The sequence below is a fragment of the Calidris pugnax genome, unplaced genomic scaffold, assembly GCF_001431845.1.
Source record: "Calidris pugnax isolate Ruff unplaced genomic scaffold, ASM143184v1 scaffold38, whole genome shotgun sequence".
Lineage (NCBI taxonomy): Eukaryota > Metazoa > Chordata > Aves > Charadriiformes > Scolopacidae > Calidris > Calidris pugnax.
This window is the reverse complement of record NW_015090995.1, coordinates 8,524,864-8,531,746: the sequence shown is the minus strand read 5'-3', so window position 1 is coordinate 8,531,746 and position 6,883 is coordinate 8,524,864. Positions and strand designations below refer to the sequence as shown.

The 6,883-nt window shown below is 47.7% G+C and overlaps 1 protein-coding gene across 5 annotated transcripts in view; it reads left to right on the top strand.

The window, feature by feature from the left end:
* Positions 1-6,883, top strand: part of IL1RAPL2 (interleukin 1 receptor accessory protein-like 2) — a 389,492-nt gene that overhangs the window by 950 nt on the left and 381,659 nt on the right. The window contains exon 1 of one of the 5 annotated variants that reach the window (XM_014954876.1): positions 251-739. The exons of 1 other annotated variant lie outside the window; for it this stretch is intronic. The gene's annotated coding sequence lies outside the window, so the exon portion shown is untranslated. Of the gene's footprint in view, positions 1-250; positions 740-1,872; positions 1,997-2,529; positions 2,587-3,586; positions 3,695-6,883 lie in introns of those variants that run through there. 3 more of the 5 variants (XM_014954877.1, XM_014954879.1, XM_014954875.1) reach the window with 3 other exon arrangements.

Below are 6,883 nucleotides of genomic sequence, written 5' to 3'. Positions count from 1 at the left end.
GCGCCGCCCCCGCCGGTGCGCGGGACGGGGCTGAGGGGCGGCTGCTGCCCCGTCCCTCCCTCAGCCGCGGGGCGGGCGGACGGAGCCCGGGGTCCCCGCTGCCGCCGGGGCGATCCCGGCAGGGACCCCCCCGCACCCCGCAGCTCCGGGGCTCTGCGGGGCGGGCGGGCTGCGCTCCTCGCCGGTCTCCTCAGAGGGCGGCTGCTGGGAGCCGGAGCCGGAGCCGTCCGTGTCGGCGCGGCGGCTCCGCGGTTCCCCCGGATCGGGCCCTGCGGCGGCGGAGGCTCCCCAAGTGGTTTCTGTCAGGAAAGGAGGTCTCGGTGCTCTCGCCCAGCGCCGGGGACGCCCCTGAGGCTCCCCGGAAAAGTGTTACCGCCGGGGATTTAAAATAAAACCACGCCAGGAGTTGTTTTCTGGGATGTTGCAGCTTGGTGGAGCCTGTTGAAAAGGTGCCGGTTCTTCGGAGGCTGGGCAGCTGTGAGGTACCGCCGGGGTGTCCTGAATCTTGGGTGACTTGGAAATCTCTAGCTGCCTCCCAAAGTTTTGCGGTAATCAGGATTCTCTGGTTTCGTTTGGGCTCTGATGGAAACCTGCTAACGGGCATGAAACCTCTCTCAAGCACTTGATTAAGCAGCTGTTTTTTAAAGAGCCTGTCCCTGGACTGCTGTCTCTGCTAAGATTCGAAGAATATAAAGTTTCTGGTGGAAAATGCTGTAAGCTGCAGTTTCTCAAAGTTACGGTAAGGTCTGTGTGCTTTGGGCAACCCCTGCTCCCCTTGGGTTAACACCCAAACTTAGGCTTGTACTGTGAGGAAAAACCCATCCTGGCAGGAGCTGGCACGTTCTCATGCTCCTCTGCAGTGTTTATACTCTCTTGGTTTTATCCTGATTTTATTTTAAAAAAAAATAATTCATATTTTTAGAATGTATGGGGAGTTTGTGGCTGTTACGATATTGCCATCAGAGTTTTGAGGTTTTTCAGAGAATTGTTAGAGGTTGGTGCGAGACGAGGGGAGCTGGTGCCTGTGCAGGTGTGGGGAAGGCTGGTGGGGAAGGGCTGTTTGAGGCTGCCCAGGTGTTGTGTGAGTGCACTCACCCCAAACGCTTGCTGTCGGTGCTTAAAGGGGGATGTTAGGTCTTAGCAGGGATAAAACCCTGGCAGCTGCCTGGTGGTCTGTGCTATCTGTCAGATATCTCAGCTGTATGAGCAGGTGACTGCCTGCCCTGCTTCCATGTGGGAAGGGGCTTCCCTCCGGGGGTAGGAGCGCGCCAGCTTTGAGGAGGACATGCTGGCTGAAAAGCTTTACTCATGCCAGAGCCCAGGCGGGAGGTAAGTCTGGGGAGGAAGCTGTCTGACAGTTAGTCAAGTTCTTGCTTTGCAATAGACGAAGTGGCTGAAGAGGAGACAGAGGAACAGGCTGGGAGTTGGGGTTTTGGGCTTCATAAGCCAGTGGGGTGTAATGCACACACAACATGGTAAGTGAAGACTTCTGGCAGTTCACCAAGGCACAGGTAGTGCTCTTCAGGATTTGGCAAGTCTGTGGTTAAGCAGGGGTTGTAATTGGTGATGTGCAGGATAGCTTTCCAAGAAACTACTATGGATTGCATTCTTCTGAGGGTATTTCTCTGTGCATAGGAGACCTCTTGCAGTGGGAGGACAGGGGCATGCTCTGACCTCCCTGCAGAGCACTTGTGTTGCTAGGCAGCAGCTTGCACCTCCAGCATGCTCCAGATCTGAGTCTGCAAGGGGAGACCTTCCTCTACTCAACTAAAGCTTTCTAGCTGGTGACCAAGGATGTCGGAAAGGGGAGGAGTGGTCAGTTGGGAACATGCAGGGATATTAGCTGGTGGCAAGACTTCCTTATACTCATCCCCCTGCTTGGGCTGCAAGAGAACACAGGAGAGAGGTATCAGTCTTTGGTTGTTCCATTTGTAAGGCTCAAGAGTTCTCTGCCGACCACCCTTTTACTTTCACAGTACCTGGAAGCTCAGAGAAGGTTTGTCTTCAACTTGTTTGGTGATTGATGCTTTAGCAGTAAAATGGGGGGAAGGGAGAGGGGAGGAAGATTTGCTTGCACAAGAGAGAAGAAGCAAGACCAGGTGTGTCACATTAATGCACTTAGCCAACTTTAGTCAATTTCGGTGCATGCCACACAATCACTGGAGCCCCTGTGGATGTGTGGTGTCAGCCAGCTTTGTCTGAACTGCTTCGTATCTCGCAGAACTGGAGCGATGGAAAGCTTTTTATTCTCCAGGGCTGCCAGTCTTAGTGGCTGCTTTTTGAAGCAGTGCAACTGAAGCTGTTGGAAAGCAGTGTGGGGGGACTGGCCACTCTCCAAACAGAAGTCAGGTCAAAAAAGAGCCTGAGAGGGTCAGGAGGGATTCATAGGCTGGCAGGGAGAAGGTGAGCTCAGCAGAAGGGCTGTTCTTGTGGCACAGATCTCTTCTGATCAGACAGGGACTGATGGCGTGGGAGGAGAAGGTTTCCTGATTTGATGGAGGCTGGAGGCTTGGGCCTCAGAAGAACCTGGACTTGGCAGCCCTAAAGCCCAGAGGAGGCTGCAGAGGAGTGAGGAAGCAGAGGCAGGTAGGAGTGCATTTGGTGGGCTCAGGATCTCATGGGTGTTGTGCCTTGCCACCATACAATAGGCAAGGCATGGAGGGTTTAAGAGTGCTTGTATCTGGAGGTGTAGGGCAGCTGCTGGCTTCAGTTCCCTGTGGAAGTAACAGGAGCTTGTGTATGGAGGCAGTGTGCATGAGGAGCCCAGCAGAGGTGCAGGTAGGCTGCTGGAGAGCAAGGGGGAGGAAACGGGGACAATATGTGAGGTCTGTAGCCCTTGGGATGCTCTGCCTGCTTGGAGATGGTGGGAGCATCAAGGTGAGGCTCCCTGGCTGTGATGGGTCTGTAAAGGGGTCTGGTTTGTTTGCAGAGGCAGTGATTTGTTCCCTGACTGTCTGCAGCTGTGTCCTGGGGAGAGAAGGGCACATGCTGCAATTATCTAGTTAAAGCTACAGAGAGCAGCGTCTTCTATGTGGCATTTGAAAGAGAGGCTCTTTGGTCCAATTTTGTATGTCCTGTGTTGAGATGCCCTTGTGGAACTGGAGGTGGAGGAAAAGTTCCAAGGAGCATGTCTGTGCCCAGTTGTCCCTGCTGGCTGAGATGGGAAGCTGCCAGAGATGGCTGGAGCTGGTGGCATTGAGCTGTGTGTCTGAGGGAAAGGGCTGAGAATTTGTACTCACAATAAGAAGTACAAATAAAGCATTTATAATGTATGGATTTTTCCTGCTCTCCAAAACATTTGGGCTCTGAGTAATCTCTCACTTCAAACTTAGGCTCAAGCTGAAAATATCAAGGGATGCTAAATTGTGAACAGCTATTAAACAGCCTTAAACGGGCTGTATGGGAAACCGTACCTGCTCTCCATTTCTAAGCCTTCCGCAAACAATGTGAGTCTGAGCTATTTATCAGGAGGTCTTTAGTGCTGGAAAGTGAACATTTAAACTGTATCACAACATAAGGAGACAATCCAAGAGGCTGTTTGCTTTTCAGGGTGTCCAACTAAAAATAAATCTTCCTTTAAACAGCCTTGAAGAGAAGACAAAAGGAAGAGATCGTACCCTTATTGAAAATAACGAGAACCTTCTTGCTGGCTGTCATGGTCAGGGTTTCCTCTGGCACCTGATACTTGACCTAAGTAAGTCCTCCTGGGATTGGTGGAGGACCAAGGGTTGTGTTATGTTCAGTGACAAAGCTGGTGGGAGAGAGACTGAGTGTTAGAAACTTCCACAGGGTTTGTTTGGCTAATCCTTTCCTTTCCAGCACCATTCTACCCCAAAAGCACTACAGGAAGAGAGTTCCTTCCACCCCTCTTTGCACTGTTTTATGTAACAGCTAAATTAACAAGCATGTCTATTTCGCAGAGCAATTCAAGGGCACATGAAATACATATCTTAATTTGATTTTGGCCTGCATCTTAACAAAACCCCATTGTTTACAAGATCCCCACAAAAATATTTGGAAGAAATGTTCTATAAGCAGTTTCTCGTGATTCTCAAATTCTAGGGGATTGGTTTGCTTCCTTGTTTGCTTGCTTAATTAAATTCTTATTTTCACCCAGACAAATCTAGCAAAATTTATATAGGTATGGGCTAGCCTCTGGTTATGTAAGGGAAAAAAAATCCTCATCAAGAAGATGTTTATCACTTTAAGTTACTGTGAGATGGTGCCGAGCACAGTGAAAACAACTTGCCTTTGCTGACAGCAGTGCAAAGTGCCCTGTCTCGCTTCTCTGGAACTGTGTTTTCTAAGTGGAAAACTGTGGAAGAGTGTTTTATAAGAAGCGTAACAGCTGGTATGTCATCTTTTTTCTGTTAATTCTCTCTTCTTTGAGCATTATATATTAGTTAGGGAAGCATGTGGCCTTGAACGAGATCAAGGAATGAAATTCTGAGCACATCGCATGCAGAGTTTTACTCTCTTGGCGCTTGTTCCATTAATGCGCAGGAGAGCCTGTGGACCAGGTTTGCCATGAATAGTGCAAATATTGTTATTTTGTAAATATTACAGAGGTATGGATGTGCGTAGGAGCAGATATAAAGTCAATATAGCTGACACTTGTAACAACTGCAGTCCATCTTGTATGTGGTCCCGGAAATAGGACTGTTTTAAGACGCTGTAAAAGCAGTTTCTCTATAAAAGCAGGGAATGTTTCAGCATGCAGATGGCAGCCCAGTCTAAAACCTAGTTCTGTTTTGAGCTGAGCACCTCCGTAATGAGCCTTGAGGAACACAAGGGGAATGAGAAAAGGAGTGTGGGGGGGAAGAGGAGAGATACGCTATCTTTCAGGATTGAGACCTTTCTCTGAACTATCTCTCTCTCCATTTTTAATAGCTTTTCTACAAAAGCTGCTTGGGGAGCAAGGTTGGTATGAGTATGAAAGAAGCAAAGCATCTAATCTTTTGGCTTAATAATGCTCTTGCGTAGGCTGCTGTGAATTGGACAGACTTCCTTATTGATGTAAGAGCAGTGAGTTAGTTTTGAAATTGGTGTGGGCAAGAATGGACTTTTCGCATCTCTTTTAATCTGAAACGTCTTCTCCTTTTGTGGTTGAGGCTCTGTAGAGGAGACCTGTGGTCACTGGCAAGATCATCTAAAGTACTCAGCAGGAAAAGGCCGTGACCTGAGCAGTGGTGTTTGCTCGGGGTGTCAGTGACTGAAGAGCTGGAGTCAGGTGAAGCCATGGGTTTTCTGGAATTTATGGGGTTTATCAGCAGCTCTGAAGCCGAAGAATTCTCATCAGCACCTTGCTTTTTTTTTCCCCAGAGAGCTGAAAAACAGGGTTCAGAGTCATTTTTTCCTGAGTGGAGCTTCTCTGCAGCCCAGGGCTGGGCTGGCTGGGCTTGGTCTGAAAGAGTTCATCTCAGCCTAGAAGAAGTCTGCCCTCCTGGGACAGTGCCCAGTGGCCTTCTCAGTGTTGGGAAGTGTACATGGTCATCTGTGGCTGGGGCTCGTCTTCCCCCTGGGGTGGCCTGGATTACTCTGTTTTGCGAACTGTCTTGCTGTAACTGTGTCAGCTGTAGGACTCCTCTTTCCCTCCTCTTTCCCTAGTACTAGGGTACATGTTTAGCTTTCCGAGTGTAGACTGTCTTCACCTTTTCTTCTCTCCCCCAGCTGGCTTTTCTGTAATCTTCTAAGTAATTCTACAAAGCGGTAAGAGGCTAAGACCCACGCTGTAAACTGAAACTCCCTGGGTCTGACAGTCTTTACATTGCCTACGGTACTTCGTGTTGCCTGAAGTACTGTATTGATTAAACCACAATCTGCAGAAGTAAATATATGTAGAATATTAATAGGCCCTACTGTAGGGGGAAAAAAAGGCTGTAAATTAATAGATCCATTATGTTGACCTCATAAACCATGGGGGCTTGAAGTACAGCTGTAATCCTCTTCCCACAACATGTATTTCACTTCGAATATCTATAAAAGGCCTGGACTACTGAAATTTAAAAGCTGTGATACTGGACAAGTTTATCGATATGTCCTGGGATGTGAAGTTAGAATATTGCAAAGTTCAGACTGGAACAATAGTTCTCTGTAGAATCCAGGGTGGTGCTGAATCAGCACATCATTGATGGTGCATCTGGGCATGAGGCTTAAAAAATAATAGCTAACTTTCACGCTCCTTTGTTGTTCTTCTTGTGCCTCCTGCATTCTGCTTTCTGCATTTCCAAGTTCAGGAGTTGTTGCAGTAAGGAAGGAGTACGAGTCAGGGATTTAAAATCCAATTTGAAGAAATAATGAACTTGAATTCTGTGTGAGTGAGTTGCTTGGGGAATCAGGGTCAGTGTGTGGTGTGAGCTGATAGTGCTTGATCTGCTAATCAGTGCTGAGTAGTTTTAGTTCTTCTTGTTCCTGAATCTGTTAAAATGGGCTGCTCAGCTTTTTGTCAAGTTTTCTTAGTAGAGGTTTAAACGGGTGCTTGTATCGTGTACTCATCACTAACCCCTCCGGTTAGCATTTTGATTCTATAGATATTGGAATCTTTATCTGTATTTGGAATATTTTGGGGGATTTTTCCATTTCCTGCTTTTTTTTTTTTTTTTGCCATGAATGAGCACTATTTTAGGCAGCTATTGGGTTGGAAAGTTCTTGCAGGAAAATATTCCTGTGTTAATGCTCTCAGGGGTTTCTCTCTCCAGGGCCAACAAGCAGTTTGTTCATAGTTTTGAGTTTGATTGCTACTTTAACATGACTAAAATCACTTCTACTCATTGCAGAAATATTAATGGGAGAAGTTATTGTGTGGAGGCCATCCACAGTATTTTTTTTTGTGCTTGCCACTGAAACCCATTTTTGGTTTTGATGTTATACTGTAAGATGCCTT